This window comes from Elephas maximus, chromosome 22, assembly GCF_024166365.1.
Source record: "Elephas maximus indicus isolate mEleMax1 chromosome 22, mEleMax1 primary haplotype, whole genome shotgun sequence".
In the NCBI taxonomy this organism is placed as follows: domain Eukaryota; kingdom Metazoa; phylum Chordata; class Mammalia; order Proboscidea; family Elephantidae; genus Elephas; species Elephas maximus.
In genome coordinates, this window is record NC_064840.1 from 35,128,423 (window position 1) to 35,152,021 (window position 23,599).

The 23,599-nt window shown below is 44.1% G+C and overlaps 1 pseudogene; it reads right to left on the minus strand.

Annotated features, from left to right (window-relative positions):
* Positions 1 to 20,149: 20,149 nt before the first annotated feature.
* On the minus strand, positions 20,150 to 20,976 carry LOC126065456 (protein BTG1-like; annotated as a pseudogene).
* Between the last annotated feature and the right edge of the window lie 2,623 nt (positions 20,977 to 23,599).

The following is a 23,599-nucleotide window of genomic DNA, read 5'->3' on the forward strand; positions in this document are numbered from 1 at the left end:
GGCTCTGGATATGGTCCCCAGGTGTGTCATGGAGGGAGCAGCTGTTGAGAACACACCTGGGATACAGCACAGGAGCCTCTGCCAGGCTGGAGAGCACACAGCTGCTGAGTCTCCTCAGTGAGAGCATAGGGGATTCAGCCTCTGCCCCAAGTGGGGCTCAGCTAGCTGTGATACACCCCATGCAGGACCCAGGGACAGCTCCACAGTGACTCGTGCTTGTCACATGTCCATATTCAGTGTCAGCCTCAGTGCCTTGGAGGCTTTCTGCCCCAGAACTTTATCACCATAATTCAACATTCAACCAATGGTGACTGGAACACCTGTGTGAAGCATTGGGCTCAGCATCAATATGATGAATATTAATACACTGTCTGTAGTTTACAGAGTCTTCCAATACAGAGGAGAAAGTTGTTGAGAAATAGATAATCCTGTGAGTATGAGAATCTCCGTAAATCCAGGCCATGGTGTACACAGCCCTGATGAGGCCCCACAAACATTTAAAAGAGTGAGATTAACCCTCTACCTACTGTATTTAAGGAGGCTTCTCAGAGGAAGGTTCTTTAAACTGGGTCTGAGGGGAGCAGAAGCTGTGGTTCTTCAGGTGAAGTAAGAAAAAGATGGATAGAAAAAGGAGATGACAATTCTCAAAGTATGGTGGTATTTTCACAAAAATGTCAAACCATAGAACTAATGTTGCTGACTGGGAACACAGAACAGCAAAAAGAGCGGGGCAGAACCTTAAAAATTATGTTGTCTTGAAGGGAGAATTTAGAAGTGAAAACAGGAAGAGGAAATGCATTGGAACAATTTTCAGAGGTAGAATTTTCAGGATTGCTGACCAGTGGGATCTCTAGGGTGAGAAAGGAGGAAGATTACGTTATAAACTAGAGGTGTCTAGTTTGAATGACCAGACGGATGGTGCTGATGTTTAGTTCAGTAGAAACTATGGAAATGAGATGATTTTGTTACTTATAGTTGAGCATCTGGGAAGAATTCATCTCTGTGATGGTGAAGATTGTGTGTTAATTTGGCTGGGCCATGATTCTCAGTGTTTTGGCAGTTGTATAATGCTGGGATCACTGCCCCACTGAAATTTGATATGTGATCACCCCCATGATGGAATCTGCTGAGTGGTACCAGTGGGGGTGGGGCCTGTGGTGGCCCAACAACCCCTCAGCCTTCATTTCTACACCTTCTGCCACCTACTTCCTTCCTGCTTGCCTTGCAAATGTTGTTGGCTTGTTCTGGATCCAGCAGCTGTCTCTTGTCTGACATCTGGTTCTTGGGACTTGAGCTAGCAGTTTACCTGTCCATCTTGGGTTTCGTCAATCATCATGGCCTGTAAGCAAGAGTCCTGCTCCCCTACCTGCCTATCTTGGGTTTTCCAGCCCTGTTTTTTTTACAGCTATGTGACTCAGGAGAAACCTTGAGTCTTACCTACTGACCTTGGAGATTCCTCTACCTTCACAGCCTGTGAGTGGTAGCCCTGCTCTCTGACCTCCTCATCTTGGGTTCACCAGCTTCTGCAGCTCCATGAATTGGGAAAGGCCTCTATCTTGATCCAAGGACTTGGGGCGTTCCAACCCCTACAATCACGTGAGCTGTTCCCTTGATATAAATCTCTCTCTCTGCATGCATATATCTTTATACACTGGATTTGCTTCTCTAGAGAGCCCAGCCTAAGACAATCTCCCTATTCCCAGGATCTGAGCCAGGGCTTCTGAGGCTTCCCAGGGAGGCAGAGCTGCAGGTTTTCTCTGGTCTCCTTCCAGCCCCAGGAGAAGGAAGACACTCTACTCTGATTATGTCTTCTCCTTCTCAGTCCTTTGTTTGGTGTTCATTACAGGAGAAGTAGGGTGGGACAGGGATGGGCTTGTCTTGAGGCATCAGGAGTCCTTGAAGTGAGGGCTGCTGGGGACAGGGTACAGAAAGAGGCAGATGGCTGCTGTCATACCTGGGCTCACCCACATTGAACCCGGGGACAGGTCAATAGTGCACTCCGCTGCCCAGCCCAGGATATCCCTAGTAATTCCTTTGACTTCATTTTGCTTCTCATGGTGTCTGCTAAGCCCTCCTCCTAGTACTACTTTAGAACAGTATCCTGTGTTAGAGATTTTCCTGAGTATAGCTGAGTTGAACCTCCCCAACCCTGCTCTTTGTATATAATTGTCATGGACTCAATGAGGGGTGTTCCTGTAATTCATAAATTTAAAGGTACACTTATAAAGTGCAAGTTAGAAAAAAATAACATGTGATGGAAGGAGATAGATTATTCTATAAGCTATTTGATTCTCCATGTGGAGCTAGTAAGTCTATGTCCTTGGGAGCAGCCTCTGGCATGCGGTTGAGACAAACATGATGTCAGAAAAAGCTTTGTTCAAGACTGATTTGGCCCCTGACTCATGGGGGCACCTTAGTGAATGATTCAAACTCCTTGGGCCTCAATGTCCCAATTTTTTAAATGGAGAAAAAAAATGTTCATTCCATATAGGTCCAATTATATTAATGTGGAGAAAGGATAAAAGTGTCCTCGATGTGATTTTATCACACAGCAGACCCTCAAAAGGATGTCCTTCACATGAGACTATGTGGGCAGCTCCTGTCTGGAGGTGAGATGAGAAGGCAGAGGGGGACAGGATCTGATTGATTGGACACAGGAAATACAAGGTAGAGAGGAGGAGTGTGCTGTCATATTATAAGGAGAGCAACTAGGGTTGAATAACAATGTGTGTATAAGTTTTTGTATGAGAAACTGATTTGAATTGTAAACTATCACTTAAAGCACAATAAAGAAAAGAGAGAAAGAGAAAGGGTGTCCTTGACTGGAAAATGGAGTCAGTCAGTAATTCCAACCTCATGGGGGTGTGTTGGGGATTAAAGCAAGGGAGATGAAGGTGCCTAAAGTGCTTGGACCTCAGGAGGTCCGCCGGCCCAGGTGCATTCAAGCACAAGGCCTCTGATGGGATTGACTACTTAGAGCTGAGTTGCTTCAGTGCCAGTTGTTCATCTGTAAAATGCAGTGAAATTACTGAGCACCCAGGAGGGGCTCCCCAACAATGTAAGTATCACCAACACTTATCCCGTCCCACTGATCCAGCCTACTACTTCCTGGACTCCCTCCTGTCACCTCATCTACCAGCCAGGGTTGATCCATCGCAGGCGGGACTTTGAGTTTCCTGGGTCCTGTCAATGGAGACAGGAGAAGGGATAGAGGAGGAAGCACAGGGATGGCCTGACCCTCTTCTCTGACCAGACTCTCCATCCACTGCCTGCTCCAGTCCCCCAACCCCTGCAATGCCCCCAGCAGGGCCTACTGGAGCCATCATAGGAAAAGTTTGCAGAGAGGGGAGGGGAGCTATTCAACGGTTCAGGCATCTCCAGTTTCTCCATGCACAACATCCAGTGCCCAGCAACCCCTTCATGTCTGTTTTGGGGTAGAACTATGGTCCCAGGAAGCATGGGGGAACACAGGCCGTGGCAGAACGGTCAGGAGATGCATGAGACCAACTGAGCAAGCAGAGCCTTTAGTGCACTCTGTGAGTGCGTTGTATCAAGGCAGAGTCACACCCATTCACTGCCTGGAGTCCAGTGCAGGGCCCTGTGTGCATGTGTAGTTGTGGACATGAGGCCTGTGGACCCCACACAATGTCCTCCAGTGCCTGCCTGTGTTTGGAGTCCTGAGGCTCAGTGATCATAGGTAAGGAACCCAGGGACTGACCTCACTTCCTTGGCAATATAGCCCAATAGAACGCGGAACTCTCGTAACTGGACACTCACACTCTAGATAAAACTCCCTACCTCGTTCACTTGAGTGAAGAAGCTTGAGAGAGCAAGACGTTTTCTTGCTATTTATCGACTTTCGGAGGCACCAGTCTTAGGAAATCATGGAGTGAGAATATTTCTGGATATGTCTGACATTGAGTCCATCCTCATTCCTGAAACTTCAGGCTAATCACCAGGTGAAACCCAAAGGTGACACAGGGCATGGATGGCAAGCCAGTTCATGCCTGGCCACCCCTGTGATTCCACCTGGGCAGGTTCACACCCCCTCCCCAGGCCATAGCGGCCCCTAAGCCATGCCAGAACTTATACCCTCATTGGATCCCAGTAATGTGGACAGGAAGGGAGGACCCGAATGAAAAGCCAGATTGTTGCCAGGAAGAGACAGGTTTCATTGGGGAGAGAGGCAGATTTGGACAGAGAAGGATTCCTGAAAGAGGAATGTGATCTGGGAAGATTTGGGAGGGGAGAGGTGAGGATAAAGATGATGATGATGGTGCTGACATTGCTGCCTGAAGGCTAGCAATTATCAAGGGTTCACCTAGCCTCCATCCTCATGATCATCATCATTGGGTTCTTGGGGTTGGGACTGACCTGCAGTGAGCAGTGACTTGGCCTAGTACATCAGGTTGAGTATATGGGAACTGCGGGACTTAGGGTGGTGGAGGTGGGGACCTGGTTCACATTCCTGCCAAAACCAGCCTGTTCAGAGTGTGTTTGAGCAGTTCTATTTTCAATGTCCAGGCTTTCTATTGACCATTGTGGGAAGTTGGCTGGTGAGGTCCATAGGGAACATGAGGAACTCACCCCATGAGTGGAACAGTGATGGGGTGTGAATGGAGTTTGGGAGATCTTTCCAGCTGAGCTGATTGTATTTGCAAGTGGCAAGCTCGGGTCCCTGAGGATATTTGGGGGCACCCGGGGCCTTGCTCTGGGGATAGTCAGCAGCCCCGTCCACATCACTCTGGCCTCAGAAGTCTGTCTTCTCTGAGAGGTGATTTTCTAAGCAAGAGAAGAATGTTTGAGAAGAGGGAAATGAAAGTGAGCATGTGTTTCAGTTTTCCTTCTTCAGGAGGAGGAATTTCCCATCCTCCATGGAAGGGCAGAACTTCCACCAAGTGTGGGCTCTTTGGGATGTTTGGGTGTGTAGGGCACCACTCTGGAGCCCCCTGCCTGTTGTTTCTCCACTAACTTCCAAGAAAGGGACTTATTCTCTCATGAATAAGCAGAGGGTCAGGAGCCCAAGTGTTATTTCAGCAACTTTCCCATTGGTAAGGAGCCCAGGTTGCGAAGGTGACCGCTTGTGTAAAAACGACATGGTGGCGGTGTCTGACCTTCTCTCACTTCATGAAGGGGAAGAAGAATCAAGATCAACTGCCCAAGGCTGACTCTCATGAGGCAGAGGTCAGACATGCCTCCTTTCTGCCATCTTTACCAATTCTGACACCAACTGTCCCTCCTGCAGCATTCTCTACTCCTGTGCTGGGTTTGATAATTCATTGCAGTGGCCACACAGAACTCACAGAAAATACTCACAATTATGGGGTTTATTAGGGAAGTAACAGGTTACAATTCAGGTTCAGGAACACTCAGGATACAATTCTTCAATCAGGACAGCCTCTTCCCAGCTGTGTTCACAGGCACGCCTCTCCCTGGCCCTTGCCCTCTGCCCTGCTCGGACAAGTGTGTCAAAGTTGTTTTAGTTCTGTCAACAAGTGCCGAGGCAGTCCACTCTGCCAGCAAGCCTCTTCCCAAAGGCACTCAGCTTTCTCACTCTGTGGGCCAAGAATTCCACCAAACTGTCTCCTGCCGTCTTTTCTCTGCCACTGCTTCTAGCCATCTTCCATGTTACAGCTCTCTCTCGGTCTCCTGATTCCAGTAGCTCCTCAGTGCAGGGATCCTGGGTCCAAAGGAGGTGATTTCTGCTCTTGGCTGTTCTTCCTTGGTAGTGGTGGAATCCTCTTTCCCACCTCTAGGATGGCTCACTTCAAGCCCAGCCAAAACTAACCCATCCCTTTGTTAGACCATGATTATTCTATCTGTACAGTCCCACCCAATCATTTGAGTAAGAGTTAAAAGACCATGGTGAGAAAGTCCACAAAAAAAGCAATCCGTTGCATCAAAACTTGTCAAAGGAAATGGACTTCTCGAGAAAGGCTCTCAGGCCTTCCAGAGTCCTTGAATGGTGGGAAAGAGGCTAAAGACCCAGGCCTTTTAAGTCCTTGAACCCAGGAATTTTGACATCCATGGAATACAGCCCACAGGATGCTGGACACCTGATTTCCTTCCAAGGGGTCAGCTTATACTTAGGCTTTATGGAAGGGGGAAACCCTGGTGGCATAGTGCTTAAGTGCTACGGCTGCTAACCAAACGGTTGGCAGTTTGAATCTGCCAGACGCTCCTTGGAAACTCTATGGGGCAGTTCTACTCTGTCCTATAGGGTCGCTATGAGTTGGAACTGACTCAACGGCACTGGTTTTGGTTTTATGGAAGGGACTGTCTGGGGTCACATGCCAAGCTGGCATTTTTACCTCTTTTCTTTCTTTTCCAGTGCAGGAGATGGTGACCTTCTGCCCCACAGACTCAGACTTTGCTGATATAGTGAGTCAGCACAGACTGCGTCCAGGACACTGAAAGCTATGAGAGAAACAGAGGTGAGAGAGGCAGGCTCAGTGGACAGGGACACACCCTAGGTTCCCTGGTCATTTCATCTCCAGCCCTGATGCCCAGCCTGTTGCCAACTGTGTAGTTAATGAAGCATGTGGGAAGGAGAGAAGTGTAGGACATGGTGGAACCCCCCGTGTAACTCTGTATCTTGAGACCTTCAGTTGGAACTGGGCTTCCCAAGTCCTCCTTTGCCCCTTCAGCAGCCAAGATGAAGGAGGGACATTCATACAAAACAACCCCCTCCCCTCAGATGTCCAAGCCTCACCTCAGGCCCGGAATCTTACAACCACCTAGAAAACTTATTTTGGGAGGGGTAGAGCTGGAGCTGGAGGTGGTGGCTTGTGGTTCCCAGGGGGCCTGTGAGGTCACGGTTGTGGGCCAGAGTGAGCACCAGGCAGAAGGTACCAGACCAGTGCCAGGTGGGTAGTTCCCACCTGGGATCACAGCAGAGATCCTCAGGGACAGGCCATATACTGCCCCCCTGGTACCTGAGGTCTAGACACACCACATGTACTATCTTCTCCACTCTCTACTTTTCCTTCCCCCAAAGGGTCAGGCTGGGCTGTATTTAGGTCACAATGCCCCTCAGTCTCACTTCCCCACATGACCTCCTACACCAGACTCACCTGTCAGCTCACTCTATAGCTTACAGGATAGTCCTGGGAAACCGGCCTTGCTGGTGGACACTCCCCTGGGAGGCAGCAAAGCAGAAAGCCCTTTCCTCAGTTGACAGAAACAAATGAGCAGTGGAATGGGATGTGGGCGTAAAGTTTACTTTGCATTTAGAGCCCTTTTGTAACTTGTAAACTTTACACTCTGATCTTGCGTTTACTACTCAAACTGTAATGAATAAAATTAGTAACGGAATTATCAGCAAAGAATAATATAAATCCATAGTTTCATTTCATAACACATACGATGTGTTAGGATGAAATATTTCTTTTTCTGTAGGAAACGTGAGACCTTTTATAATGTTCTGTCTTCAGGTTTCCTTTTGATTTCCAGCCTTTTCCTCTGGAATGAGCTAAGCTTCTGTTCTAGCTCACAGACTCCTGTCCCTTACTCTGGTCTGTACTGAGACTCAGACCCTCTTGTTGGCTGTTCCTATGCTGGGCAGGGCAGGCTCTTAGCCATCCTGTCACCACGGGTGGCTTTTCCAGTGCCCCATGTGGGCTGTGGGTGATGCTCCCAGATCCTAGTGAGTGCTCTTCCGCACGACTTGGCCCCGAGGCGTCTCCTTCTCTGACATCTTTGTTTTGTGTTAAGAAGGCTGTCCTCTATGTTCCTTGCACTGCCTCCTACCTTCAGCCCCAGAAATAGGACAATGATTTAAAACTCAGACCTGTCCTATAATTTCCTGATGGATCACCAGCACTGCAGTCTTTGGTTCCCCACTGGAATGGAAGGTCTTATTTGAAAATGAAATTACCAAGGATTCAGGAACACAGTGTCTCTTCTGTTCCTTCCCCCACCCTTCCCCACCCCAAATTCTATCAGTGTACATTCAAGGACAGGAATTAGAAGTGGCTGCCCTCACCCACTGGTCACAAATGTTCCGGGCTTATTGCACATATTACATCTGACTATTCAAATAATCGGAAACCCTGGTGGCGTAGTGGTTAAGTGCTACGGCTGCTAACCAAGAGGTCAGCAGTTTGAATCTGCCAGGTGCTCCTTGGAAACTCTATGGGGCAGTTCTACTCTGTCCTATAGGGTCGCTATGAGTCGGAATCGACTCGATGGCAGTGGGTTTATTCAAATCATCTTCATAAGCCAGCTCCTATCAGAAGTACTTTAAGGATGATGCCCAGGTAATTCAGAAAGATGCCTGAGAACATGGTGCTTATGTGTTTGCCAGGATCTCAGCAGCAGTGAGATGGAACCCTCAAAATGGTTTTTAGTGAAGAGTTGAATAAAGTGACCACTTCCCCAGGTGTAGTCAGCCTGTAGGGAAGATTAAGATGCAGATAGTGTAGGGCATCTGTGGGGTTGCTTGTCAAGAGAAGCCTTGGGAGTGATGAACCTTGAGGCCTTTTGCAATCGTATTCATTGAGAGTAATTTTAATTTTCAGTAGTTTCTCCCTTCCTTAATCCTGTTTATTCCTCCTAGAGTATACTATAGGATATATCTTTTTAATTAGCTTTAATTGTCAAAGATGAATGGTGTGCATGTGTGTTAGGTCTGATATGGATGGATTACTTTTATAACCTGTTCTGTTGATTCTTGCATATCTCTCATGGGGCAGCAGACCAGTGGACTTTATTGTCCATCTGCAGCAGGAGCCCGAAGGATGGTATTAATGAAAAGAATATATCCATAGATATATAGGTATATAGATATATGTTGTTGTTAGGTGCTGTCGAGTTGGTTCTGACTCATAGCAACCCTATGCACAACAGAACGAAACACTGCCTGATCCTGACTCATCCTTACAATCGTTGTTATGCTTGAGCTGCAGCCACTGTGTCAATCCCCCTCGTTGAGGGTCTTCCTCTTTTCCGCTGACCCTGTACTCTGCCAAGCATGATGTCCTTCTCCAAGGACTCATCCCTCCTGACAACATGTCCAAAGTATGTAAGATGCAGTCTCGCCATCCTTGCCTCTGAGGAGCACTCTGGCTGTACTTCTTCCAAGACAGATTTGTTTGTTCTTTTGGCAGTCCATGGTATATTCAATATTCTTCGCCAACACCGCAATTCAAAGGCGTCAATTCTTCTTCAGTCTTCCTTATTCATCGTCCAGCTTTCACATGCATACGATGCGATTGAAAATACCATGGCTTCGGTCAGGTGCACCTTAGTCTTCAAGGTGACATCTTTGCTCTTCAACACTTTGAAGAGGTCCTTTGCAGCAGATTGCCCAATGCAATGCGTCTTTTGATTTCTTGACTGCTGCTTCCATGGCTGTTGATTGTGGATCCAGGTAAAATGAAATCCTTGACAACTTCAATCTTTTCTCCGTTTATCATGATGTTGCTCATTGGTCCAGTTGTGAGGATTTTTATTTGCTTTATGTTGAGGTGCAATCCATACTGAAGGCTGTGGTCTTTCATCTTCATTAGTAAGTGCTTCAAGTCCTCTTCACTTTCAGCGAGCAAGGTTGTGTCATCTGCATGAAGCAGGTTGTTAATGAATCTTCCTCCAATCCTGACACCCTGTTCTTCTTCGTATAGTCCAGCTTCTCGTACTATTTGCTCAGCATGTAGATTGAATAGGTATGGTGAAAGAATACAACCCTGACGCACACCTTTCCTGATATATAGATACAGATATTAGTTTTATGAGGATATAGATGCTAGAGCTGGGTTTGGCACATAGTAGGGATTCAGTAAATGGTGTGAGTAGATGGACCTCTGAATCAGTGGACTTTCCTGAATCAGACACAGCTGTGCTCTGTGTCTCTGGATTTTCCCTGACCCCGTCATGAGCTCTGTCCCCAGGAAAGCTTACACCTGGCTTTGAAGACTCATTCAATTATAAAGCATCAGACAATATATAGCTGCAAAGGATAGGATTTGGGGGTAGAACTGGAGAGCGGAAGAACATTCCTTGGAGTGGATATGAGATGTTAGTTTTTGGCCAAACGATGGAGAGCAGGTGTCTTGGCCAAGGATGTGAGCTGCACAGGGAGTCCCATCACTGGGTGCAGCTTGTTTGTGTCTCACTTCCCCACTGGTCTGGAGCACTGCGTGAGCATTAATGCTGTTGTCCCAGGCTGAGCAGTAATAATCAGCTTTGTTTTCAGGCCAGAGCCCAGAGATGACCTGGAGCCTGAGAATCGGGCAGGGATCCCTGAGGGTCTACTGCTGCTATCATAGATGAGGAGTTTGGGGGCACTGCCAGGGAGCTGCTGGTACCAGCTCAGATCTCTATGCCCTAAGTTGCTGCTGCTTCCAAGGCAGGAGACAGTGACCATCTGCCCCACAGACTCAGACTTTGCAGATGGCTGAGTCAGCACAGACTGAGCCCAGGACCCTGAAAGGCAGAAAAGATACAGGGGTGAGAGAGGAAGGGTTAGTGGACAACCAGGGATCCCCGGTCCTTTTGTCACCAGCCCTGATGCCCAGCCTGTAGCTGTGTAGTGAATGAGGAGGGTAAGAAAAAGAAGAGCCCAGGCCATTGTGGACACCCCCACACAGCTCTGTATCCTGAGACCCTCGGCTAGGCCTGGGCTCCCCAAGTCCTTCTTATACCCTCCAGCAGCTGAAGTGAGGGAGGGACCTTCATGCAAAATAGCCCCCTGGCCTGAGATGTCCAAGCCCCACCCTGGGCCCTGAATCTTACCATCACCTAGAACATTATTTTGGAAGTGGATGGAGCTGGGGAAAGGAGGCTGGACAATGGTTCCCAGGGCCCTGTGGGGTCACAGCTGTGACCCCCAGTGAGTAACAAACAGGGCACCAGACCAAAGACAGATGGGTGGTTCCCAGCTGAGATCACAACACAAACTCTCAGTGACAGACCACAATGACCTTTACTGCCTGAGGCCTAGACATACCACATGGAGAAGGTAGAACTTCTCCACTGTCCACTTTGGTCTCCCTCAAAGGGTCAGGCTGAGCAGTATCCAGGTCACAATGCACCTTAATCTCATTTGCACACATGGCCTCTTTACCCAGGACTCACCTGCCAGCTCACAGGACAGAACTGGAAACCCAGCCTCGTTGATGGCGACTCCCCTGGTCCTCAGCAGAGCAGGAAGCCCAGGGCAAAGACACAACAGCTGCCCTTCCTGCCAGGGTACCAAGCCTGCCCCTCTCCTCAGCTGATAGAAAAAAATGAACAGTGGAATGGAACGTGGGAGTAAAATTTACTTTTCACTCAGAACCCTTCTGTAACTTAAACACTTTACACTCTGATCTTGTGTTTACTACCTTTAATGTAAGTGAGTAAAATTAGTAAGTAGGGGGTAATTATCAGCAAATAATAATATAAACACTTGGTTTTATTTGATAACACATTATGTGTTAGGATGAAATATTTTCTATTGGAAATGTGAAACCCTTCATAAGGACCCTTCTCTGTCCTTATCGCCTCTGGATTTCCAGACTTTTCCCATTGGGAATTTGCTAAGCTTCTTCTTTTCTGGCCTAAAAACTCCTGCCCCTTACTCTTGTATGCACTGAGGCCCAGACCCTGCATGCTGGCCCCTTCCAGGCTGTGCAGAGCAAACTCTGTCATCTGGTTCCCACAGGCGGCTTCCTCCAGTGTCCCATGTGAGCTGTAGCAGAGGCTCCCAGACACTGGCAGATGTTCCTCCTCATGACTTGGCCCCGGGACTTCTTTTCTGACATTTTAGCTTTATGTTAAGATCAGCCACCTCTGGATTCTGTGCTCTGCCCCTCTACCTGTATCCTCAGAAATTGGAGAATGATTTTAAATCAGACTTTTAAAATTTCCTAATGGGTTGTCAGCACTGCAGCCTTTGGTTCCTCACGGGGATGGGAGCTCTTAATTGAAGCCTGGAATCACCAAGGATGTGGAAACATGGTCTCTCTTCTCTTCCATCTCCATATTCCCCTACCTCACCTAATATAAGTGAACATTCAAGGACAGGAATTAGAAATGGCTGCCCTCACTCCTTAGTCATAACTGTGTGGTATGTATGTTGTACATATCAACATTTATTCTTTGAACAATCTTCATAAGCCAGGTCCTGTCAGAACTACTTTAAAGATGATGCTTTCAGATAATTCAAAAAGATGCATAAGAACATATCACTTAAGCCATGAGGAGGAACATCAGGAAGGAGATGGACCCCAAAAGGGTTTTGAGTGAAGAGTTGAATGAAGTGACTATTTCTACAGGTTTGGCCAGCCTGTAGGGAAACTGCAAGGCATAATGTGGTACAGGGCTGGTGACACTGAAAACAGGTGTTACCTTACCTTGTTCTAACAGCCCTAGAATAAAGTTGTTGCAATGAAGATAAAAGCCTCCTGCCTGCTAAGGGTGACTCTAGACCAGCACAGCCTTCCCTTCCCTTTGATAGTCAACATCCTGACAGCCAAACTCTGGAGAGTTCAGGAGCCTTATTCCTAACTCTACACATGTCTTACTGTGGCAGTGACAAGTCACATGCTGTGTAATTGCTCCTCTATTAGCATCTGATATTCTCCTGATAACTCATCACTGACAGGATGGACCTGGGCCTCAGCAGCAGGGGGTGACACAAGTAGTTTTTTTCAGGGGTGATGGGACTGTTCTGTATCCTGGTTGTACTGGTGGTTACACAAATCTATACATGTGTTAAAATTCATAGGACTATACACCAGAAGAAAAAAAAATCAACTTAAGATGATAAATTAAAAACAAAATACACTGTGCAAAAAAGTTATCATATGACTTTGAAATTTCAGTCCTAGGTCTCTGCCCACAAGAAATGAAAATGTAGTTTCATTCAACAAGTTTTACAGATAGCCAGAGACATACACCAAAGAAGCCAAATTGTCATTCTATTTATGAAACAAATTAGCATCAGAGCGGTCCGTTGAGGGCCCTGCATCCACCATTGCCTGGTAACTGTCATATAATGGGATGTAGAGTGAGCACTGAGTAGAGTAAGGAGTAAGTAGGCTGGGTAGGCTGGCTCATGCCTGTGATGACTCCACAGGTCCGTAGCACTCCCGGCTTCCCAGGTCCATCCTTGTCTGTGCTTTGTTGTTAGGAGCCTTTAGAGAGAGGGTCTTGCCCCAGGACTGCCCAGTAACTGCCCCAGCCCAGCCCAAGGGCAAAGACGAGGGACCTGCTCCTTTAGGGAACACATTCCTCAGGTCAGCCTTTAGTTTTCCATTCTGGACTCTCAGTCTGATCTTCGCCACTGCTCACTCTGCTTTGGGGGTAAACTCAGAGTCTCGAATACAAACTCTTTTTGGGTGAGCAAACCAGGAAGCACAAACCAAGGATGGGCCCCCATGGGTGCACTACTAGACTGCTCAGGTATTCAGGCTTCCTCTTCCTGCTTGATCCTCATCTGATGAGGCCTGAGCTCTTCTTTACCAGGACAACCACCCTGTCGTCTGAGGAGAGGGGTCTTTGTGTTGGAGAGGTTGCGGGGGGTGGGGAGGAATCTCACATGCGCTGATGCTGTTGTTAGGTGCCCTCCAGTCAGTTTCGACTCATAGCCACCCTATGTACAGCAGACGAAATACTGCCCAGCCCTATGCCATCCTCATAATCCTCATAATCACTGTTGCAGCCACTGTGCCAATCCATCTCATTGATGCTCTTCCTCCCCTTCACTGACCCTATACACTGCATGCATGGTGGGTTGTAAATTGGTACCAGTTCATTATCAGTCAATTTGTCCAAAGTCTTTAAAATGATAATTTAAAAAGTTGATAAAACATTTGACTAATGACTTGAGCCCTAAGGATTTTTCTCTCATTTTTATGTATGAAAAAAAAATGAAAACAGAGAAGTTTGTTAAATTACTATCACCTAGCTATAGTTACAGATACAGATATTAACTCATACCAAACCAAGTATAAGGACTAAATGAATTAATTGTCATAAAGATCTTAGATCATTACCTACCCCAAAATAAATCCTAGGGAGTGTTAGCATTTATGTTGTAGGCTTCCAATAGTAAACCAATTAACTCCATTAAGGTTTACACCCATAATGGGAATTTTATCACTCTTAATTAAAAATGTTCTTTCACACAAAATTTTCAAGATTTATTATTATGTGAAAAAATCAATTTGCAGAAAATATGACCTCATTAAGAAAAGTAAATAGAACAAAATATAAAAAATACATTTGAATGTGTATAAAAACTTCTGAAAATGCCTGAATCGAAGATGTCTGGGCTTCCTTCAAGAGAGGAGCTGGTGGGGGGAGGGGGGTTAAAAGTACACTTCTGTTATTTTACCGTAGAGTTTACAGATATAATTTAGGTTCTTTTAAAAAATCAGTGTTTATGACTTTGTAGTTTAAAAAAATACTAAATATTGTTTAGCATGGGCAGTTACAATAATGGCTCCTCAGATTATCAACAATCATAACTGAAATACATATTTAATTTCAGATAAATGAGCACGATAATGGTTAAGTTGAAATACTTGATTATTTTTAATAGTTTTCTCTTCCATTTAGATAATTGTCTTCTTAAAATATTATTTAAAAACACAAACAAAAATATTTTATGGAATTCCCATCATTATCCAGTGCAGCAATCTGTATAGTGAAGGCTTGTCTCAAGTTTCCCCACTTTTTCTTTCTTTTATTGAATGCAGATATTTTTTATAAGTGGTTTGCTTTCCTGAGGCATTCCCTTAAATAAAGAGAGATGTAGTCAATCTGAGTATTTACTGCCTGTAGATGCATGGAGGACGCATACCCCTTTCCCTATTGACAGGACTTTCAGGCGCGGGATCAAGCCCTGGCCTTGAGGGGCAGTAAAGGATACATCCCCTGGCCTACATTTAAGCAGACTTTGACATGGAGGTTTTGTCCAGAGTCACGAGCTGTGCAGGGGTGAAGGAAACATGACTGTTAGGATAAGTTACATTGTGATGCAGTTGCAAAAACTTAGTAGCTTCTGTAGTGAACTTGGTTGTGGGATGGCCCTTCAGCATCCTGAAGTGGGTTGAGTGGATAGAACTCCACAACTGTGTGTCAGTTAGTCAGTGAATACAGACTGCCCCTAGAAGTTAGTGACCTTGGGCAATCCCTTATCCAAAGGCTAGTCCCATAAAATGACTCAACAGAGACCTGTTTGCTGATAACCACTCAGTTGCTGGGGAAGGCGTGGTTTAGTCGTCGATGGGGAATCATTGCAGGGAACTACTACATCCACTGTAGTCCATGCCTTGAACTGCTCATATCTGCTGTATCCATAGAATAAGTCCTGGGAGCAGTTCCTACATTATTCTGTTAAATTTCTTTTCCTGGGGAAAATTTTCAATAGCTCTTCAGTGGGATTAACCACAACACCTGCTGCTTCAGCTAGTCTTGAGGCTGTGACCAATGCTAATTATCCTCCTCCTCCACCAGCCATTCTAAATTTGCCCCCACCTATTTTTTTTTTTTTTTTATTGTGCGCAGCTGGACCAGTTCCTGTGACTTATCTGAAGAGATTACCTGCACCCTCATCTCTGAAATGTCTGAGCAAGTCATGATGTCTTTCTCAGAGCTGTGTTTTATCAACTTTGTTAATTATCAGAATTGGACAGTGGAGATGTCAATAGATCACACGGATACCAACTACAAAATTTTCTGTCTCCATTGTGTAAAAGCAACCTATGTAATCCTGATAATCAGGGTCAATTGTCATTGCCAGTTTGTTGACTTCTCACTTTGTGTGATGATCTCTTGGCATGAAGGGTGTGAAGTAAACCAGTGGAGCTGAGCTTGCAGTATAATTGGACTTTGCTAGTGTCCCCTGGTTGAAGCGTTTTATTCTGGGAACCAAATTTGAAAGGACTGGACACACAAGATCACTGGAAGAGATGGGAAGAGTGACCACTCCTACTTGGACCCCTTAATTCCTTGATCCACAAAATCTTCTGACTCGAGTTATAGTCCCATACAATGATCTTGATTTAGGGTGCGTACTGCATCCTGGAGTATGACAACTGATCTTTGCAGGGAGTAATCTGGGATCTGGTACTTCTGCTACACTTTCAATTGGCCTGCCCTTTATACCCCCATGTAGTGTTGCCATGAGTCAAAATCGACTCTACAGCAACTTGTTTTGTTTTGTTTTTTTAATCTATCAGTCACTGGATTTAGGCTGCCCTGGGAACAGCATGCTGGGAAGAGTGAACTCTGAAGGAGTTGATAGTATGAGTGGTCCACTGAACCCTCCCAAGAGTAAGGGCTACTGTCCTTCTTTGAACAGGGAGCTAGGTGGCACATTTCCATGTCCACCACATGTGATACATGAGCAGCAATCATCTGGATATATTGGCTGATATTGGAGACCCAAGTGTTCGGCTGCTCTTTGTTAAGACACTTGACCAGGGCCTTGTTTCCTGTTATGAATTTCACACTGTCTCATGAAACTCCAACTCTGAGATATTCTGGAGTATTATAGGGAAACTCTGACTCACAACTCATGACATCCCTCCGGAAGTTATGTAGGTGTCTGAATTTCCTTTCTAAGTCAATAAGAAACTAAACAACCAAACCAATCGTACTGCCATAGAGTTGATTCATGGTGACCCCATATGTAGAACTGCTCCACAGAGTTTTCTTGGTTGTAATCTTTATGGGTAGTCCCTGGGTAGCACAAATGGTTAAGTGCTTGAATACTAGCCAAAAGATTGGTGGATTGAAGCCACAGAGAGGCACCTTGGAAGACAGACCTAGTGATCTGTTTCCAAAAGGTCACAACCTTGAAAACTCTATGAATCACTTCTACTCTGTACACAGAGTGTTGCCATGAGTAGGAATAGACTTGAAAGCAACTAACAACAACTATCTTTACACAAAACAGTTTACCAAGTCTTTCTTCCACAGAATTACTGGGTGGGTTTGAACCACCTACTTTTAGGTTAGCAGCCAATCACAAACTGTTTGCACCATCCAGCCTCCTCAGTAAAAAACTAGGGTACTGTTTATCTGATATCATAAATGGTGGGATAAAAATAAAATATTTCTAGGCTTAAAATAAATGGGCTGAACCACACTACTCTGGGTCTACGGAAAACAAGCTCCCTGAATCAACACTAGCATAGATCTAACCTCTGTGAAAATAAGATAGAAATGGTCAGAGTGAGGGGCTGAGGCTGACCACGACTGCTTTTGTCTCACTTTCTCACCTACATCTGTCACTGTGGAAATGGTTGCTGTGCCATAAAGCACAGTAATACTAGGCTTCATCCTCAACCTGGGCCCCAGTGATGGTGAGGGCAGCTTTGTCTCCAAGAAGGGAACCAGAGAACCGGGTCAGGGCTCCTGGGACCCAACGGCTGGTACCACCTGTTAGACTCCTTGGAACTTGGTAAGGCTTCTGTTGGACCTAGGCAGGATAGTTACTGGTGGTGACGGCCCCAGCACTTGAGCCGCAGGTGATTGTGACTGTCCCTCCAGAAGTTGTGAAAAATGAAGTTTCCTGAGTCACCACAGCCTGGGAAGTGGCTCCTGAAAACAGGTGAGAGACTCAATAGTCAGGACAGGAGACAGGGACATGAAGGTTCAGTGTTACATTTCCCCAACCCCAGCCCAAAAGCTCCTCTCCCTCAACCTGTGCAGTAAGTCAGAAGGATTAGGAGGAGAGGAATCCAGACCATGGTGTAGACACTCCCAGGGCTGTGCTTTTCAGGACTACTCACCACAGTCTGCTTCCCCAGCTCTCATTATAACCCTTAACACCTTGTTGGGGGTGGGAGCCTTCATGCAAATAACCTCCCATCTGATAGTAATAGACAATTTGGTCAGGTCACAGTAATTCAGTTGGTTCACATCAGTGACCAAGAGTTAATGGATCTACATTTGACAGCTAAGCTTGTTTTCCCTGTGCCACAGCCCCCTCTAATGCCCATAGGGAGATTACCACTGATGGAAACCACTCCTGTAGGTCTTTCTTCCTTCCCTTTCCCTCACTTCCCAGATGTTCAGTTTTTAATTCCTCAGTAGGTCAAATGTAGTGCCTGGGATCCCTCAGGCAGGAAACCTAGGGGAGAAATTTTGGGAAGGGAAGACTTGAATGCATCACTTCCTCCCCTTCTTTTTAGCTTCAATTCATACACTGTCATCTCTCCTGAGAGTCTACAATTTTGAGCTCTCCTGGTGTCTTCACTTAGGTTTGTTAAAACAAAAATAATATTAAACCAATAACAGAACTTGACTGAAGTTTACTTAATACACAATTTGCAAATTGGGGCAACATTTTTGATTAGAGAGTACAAAAATATTTCAGAGAAGAAAGATCCTTCACAGATTTTTATAACCCAGCTTATCACTAGTAATTATACATCGCTGTGGAAAAAGGGCCAGAATAGAGTTTACGAAATAGCTTGTAGATATGTAGGTTTCCACATTATTTTTTTTAAAGAACAAGTCAAATAATTATTGACTGACTTAAAACATAGCTTCTATTCTGATCTTTGGAATTGCTGTTGTTAAAACTGACTACACATAAACACATAGATAATTTAAAAGAGCACAATGCCCAAGACAAACGTTCTTCATTAATTAAGCTAACCTATTGTTTGACTTAAAGATGGCTTTAAGGAGATCAATTTTTGCTCAAAGTTTAAGGTTCAAAGATTACCTCAGGGAAATAGTTTTGGGCGAGTTATTTCAATTTTGATGGCTCCAGAAAGTATGGATTCCATAAAAGAAAAACTCTGTTCACAATCTGCTCCCTTTTGTTCCGGATACTCTTATAAAATCTTTGATCAAAAATGTTCAATAATGGTAGTCGGGCACTATCTGGTTTCTTCTGGTGTAGAGGCAATTATTAATGGAGGCAATCAGACATGTAGTCTAGTTCCTCCTCTGATTCCTGACTCTCCTTTTTGCTCTACTTCTCCAGATGAATAGAGACCAATTGTTGCACCTTGATGGGCCACTCCAAACTTTTAAGACCTCAGGCATTACAAACAAACTATAAGGTATAACAGAGACACTAAGAACAATATTAGGCCCATTGATTGAAATGTCCCATGAAACCATGGCCCTAAAATTTTCATCCAAGAAAACAAATCCCATGAGCTGTTTGGTTGTAAATAAGCAGCATCATGTACCTCAGCAGCAACTACACCCTGAGAAACCTCAGATTGTGTATTATTAATAAAGTCACAGACACGTTGACCTTTTTTTTTTAAATGCCAAGAAACAATTTATTAGAGAGAAGAAAAATTTCTCATCCAAAATATAGAAATCTGTACAACTTTGCTACAATCAATATACATGAACTGTACAAATTTACACCGTTCATGATTTACCAAATAAAAGATGACTAACAAAGTTCACAAAATAGATGGTAGTTTGTGGAAAAGACTTTTACCCAATTAAGTACAAGGAAAGTTACAAACCAGACCTTCACTTTCTAAAAATAAGAAGTTTGCTCAGTCTTAGAAAACTACCAGCTAGCAAATGTACAGAGAGCCGGCTGGTGCTAACATCACAGTTGAGAGTGTCTTTAGGGGTCTTTTTTTTTAAAGCCTGTTGCCATGGCAGATTGTGGTCACTTGCTACTTTCAAGGCCAAAAACACAATACAAGGTCTGACCATTTCCCCAGGTCATGCTTACTAGTTTGTCTTATGTACATTTATACATATTTAAGTGCTAGGTAAAAGTCTTGTCATAAAATTTCCAGTACTACCGTGTTTAAAACATTGAGCTTTCCTACTGAGCTGCCAAAAAGGTTAACAATTTTCAAGTGTAATAGTGCAAATTTCCTCTGCAAGACCTGTTGCAGAGAAAGGTTCTTTGAGACACAGATCTGTGTTAGAGGGACTGATGTAAAAATTAGGTATAACGTCCGGGAGAAAGTAAACCAGAACTACACTCCCTAGCAAATCAAGTGATCATTTACTTGGACGCACAGGCTATTAAATCATTGAAAGGTACTGTCCAAACTATGGCACTGTCACTTAAAAAATTTTTTTTTACCACTCTATCTTGTGCCAGATCTTCACAGCTGTGACATTTAAAAAAAAAAAAAATTTTTTTTTTTTTTATCCCCAAGAGGAGCCCACCCAAAGCAAAAATCAAACTTGCCCATCCATTATAAGATGGTCCATCCATACCTTAACCTGATACAGTGATCATATTGCAGTTTTTGGAAGGGCTTGTTCTGCCCAAGAGAAGTTCCTCCTTACAGCTGATTCTGCTGTCTACCATTTGCACGTTGGTGCTGTTCTGAGTGCTATCTCCTGCTGGTGAGGCTTCGTACAGCACCCAGATGAAGTCATCCTCTCCGATTCCGTAGAACACGTCGTAGGGGTCAACCTGGAGTGTGAGTTCGCTGGGGAGAAGCCTGCACAGCTCCTGACCGCTCAGTCCAGTCCGCTGCGCTGCCTGTCCAATCAGAGGACCCGTTTTATGGTTGATGCGAATACAACGGTAACCTGATCCTCTGCACGGCTTCTCTAGGAACCAGTGATGTTTATAATGTTCTGCCATCAGCTCCTGCAGGCTCTGGCTGAAGGTCTGCAGCTGTCGCTCGCTCGTGAGTCCCTAGGTGCGGAGAAACTTGGAGATGAAAGATACGGCGGCAGAGATCTCGCCTATCGTCGTGGCGGCCCGGCTGTAGGAGGGATGGAGGGGGGCGCCCGGGGCTGCCGGGGCTCTGCGGCGCGGCCCCGACGGCGGAGCGGCCACCCTGGGCTCCCTCACGGGGCAGAAGACTGAGCAGGAAAAAAAAGGGTGTAAGGGGCGGGCGGCACTTTTTTCTCGTTTCTTTTTAGTAAGAAAGTTATTTTCGAGACACGAGGTGGCAGGAAAAGGAGACGAGCGACGGCGCCCTGGTCACATGGCTCGGACTCCCCCCCCACCCCCGCCCCCGCCGCCTCCGCCTCCACCTCCGCAGCCTCTGAACTTCCCAACAGCTGCATTTCCAGCGCCGAGGGGCCCATGTTGACCTTTTAAGGCACAGACTACTCCTTGGAAGGCTAACAGGAAGTCTAGTGTCAGTCTAGTTGTAAAGCCATAGGTCAAATTACAGGTACTTATTTTTTTATTCAGAAGAGGCTAAAATTGCTTTGCTAAACTGAGCTATACAGCTTTCAAATTCTATTGTTACTTTACCCAGCACCATTTGTAATATAATAATCTTTCTTCCTGTACAAAGAAGTCCAATTCTGGTGATACTTGGAATACCAGTGGCAGTAAAGCAACCAATGTATATTCTTTTAGTAAGAGGACCTTCTTTTGATAACTTCTCATTTAATCTTTTTAGAATTTCTTTTACATTAAAAAAAAAAAATTATGCTCCTCTCATATTTCTAATTTTCCCCTTTGTTTAATTGATTGTACACATATAGGACTAGCATAACTAGAACCAGTCCAGTCACTAGATAGAGAATATAATCTTTAGTTGTCTGTAGTTTACAAAATAAAATAGCTCAAGTACAATGAATCAGATCTGAATCTGATAGCCCAGAAGTGCTTCCATTATTTTCTGTTGAAACATAAAATTTCTCTCTACAGTAACCCTCCTCTTGATTTTTTAAAAAATTTCCTAATTTGGGAGATATAGGGCAGGAAGAAAAGATAAATGTTTAATTTCTGAGTTTAAGAAAAAGAGATTCCTTGTATCTAGAAAAGAGAACATGGAGCATCAATTGTACTTTAAACAAATCCTATAGAATAATCCTTCAGTCTATTCAGTACTATGTAAATCTTGTTTTATCTGATCTTGCATTTTGCAGTCTCATGAATCCATCAGCTTCTGCACAAGAGTTCTGGAAATAGTGATTCAATCCAATGGTATGATCTCAAAGCAATTCAAGCAGTGTTACTAGAAGTCCATGTTCAAAGTGTTTATCACTGTGCTTTCCACGAGTCTCTGAGACAGTCTCTTTTTGTCAAAATACTGTGATGTGTGATTGACTGCAAGAATTTTCAAGACATCAGCAAAGTAAAAAAAAAAAAACCTATTGGTTAATTACTAAACTTAAAATATCCATGGTTAACTACTAATTTTTAGAAGTAAAATATCTGATGAGAATTCATTACAAATTAATACAAAGCAAAGTCAATTAAAAAAAAAAACTTCAGAGTATCACTAATCATAATGGTTAACTCCCTTTTCAAAGAAGAGTGGACATTACATCTAATTTATGAAAGATGAAAGTATATGACCATAATCTTTAGAGTGAAAAGAACTTCAGATATAACATGCAATAATCATGAGACAGAGTACAGTATGAATATACTAAGCATATAGTTACGATATACCAATAATATATCAAGATTATAAAGTTTTTAAACATCTAAATATTTATAAAACTCCATGGGTGAGTGATGTGAATGCCCAGTTAAAATCATTGGCCTCAATGATGCTAGATTTAAACTAAAGAAATAAAGAAGTGACCAAATTAACAAATTAAAAAAAAAACCAAAATTCTCACTGATAATATACTTTTGTTGTCTAATATCAGGCAAAATATCACAGTAAAGACACTGACACTCATGCAAATTTTAACCTAAATAAAATTAGGCAGATCCTCCTTTTCAAGCAACTCACAACACATCAAAAAAACCTGATTATGTCTAGTATTTTCCTCTTACAAAGAGACAACAAATTTTTTTGTGGCTCTCCAACAGACCCTCTATGAAGTTCCAAAAGACAAAGTTTTAGGAATACATCTCACCCCAGCATTACTGGGATGAATCAATAAAACGGGAAATAATAAATGTTGGAGAGCCTGTGGGAGATTGGAGCTCTTATGCACTGCTGGTGGGAATGCAAAATGATACCACCATTTTGGAAAACAATATGGCGCTTCCTTAGAAAGCTAGAAATAGAAATACCATATGATCCAGCAATCCCACTCCCAGGAATATATCCTAGAGAAGTGAGTCATCACACAAATAGACATATGTACACCCATGTTCATTGCAGCATGATAGCAAAAAGATAGAAACAACCTAGATGCCCACCAACAGATGAATGGATAAACAAACTGTGGTACATACACAAGATGGAGTGTTATGCAATGATAAAGAACAACGATTAATCTGTGAAGCATCTGATAACATGGAGGAATCTGGAGGGCATTCTGCTGAGTGAAATAATTCGATCACAAAAGGGCAAATATTGTATGAGACCACTACTATAAAAACTCATGGAAATGTTTACATACAAAAAGAAATGATCTTTGATGGTTACAAAGGGGAGAGGGGTGGGGATGAAAAACACTGTAAATAACTGTAGATAAGTGGTAACTAAAAAAAAACCAAGAAGCTTAGACAATCTAAGAGCTAGATTCTCGTCTTTAAAAAAAGTTTTAGGTATAAAAAACATCACTTAGGATTAGATTTTGAGAAGGCAAAAATAAAAGTTGTGAGGGGTTTTAACATTTGGTTAACTAGCATCAGAGGTTAGTGAGAAACAATATTTGGATAGCTATTTGACCAAAGTGACAATAAAACATTTCAAAAGTACATATAGGCGTTAACATGATTGGAAAAACTTTACCTTTTTCAAAAACCAGGTGGCTTCATACTCTTAAACAATCAAGGACATGATAAAGT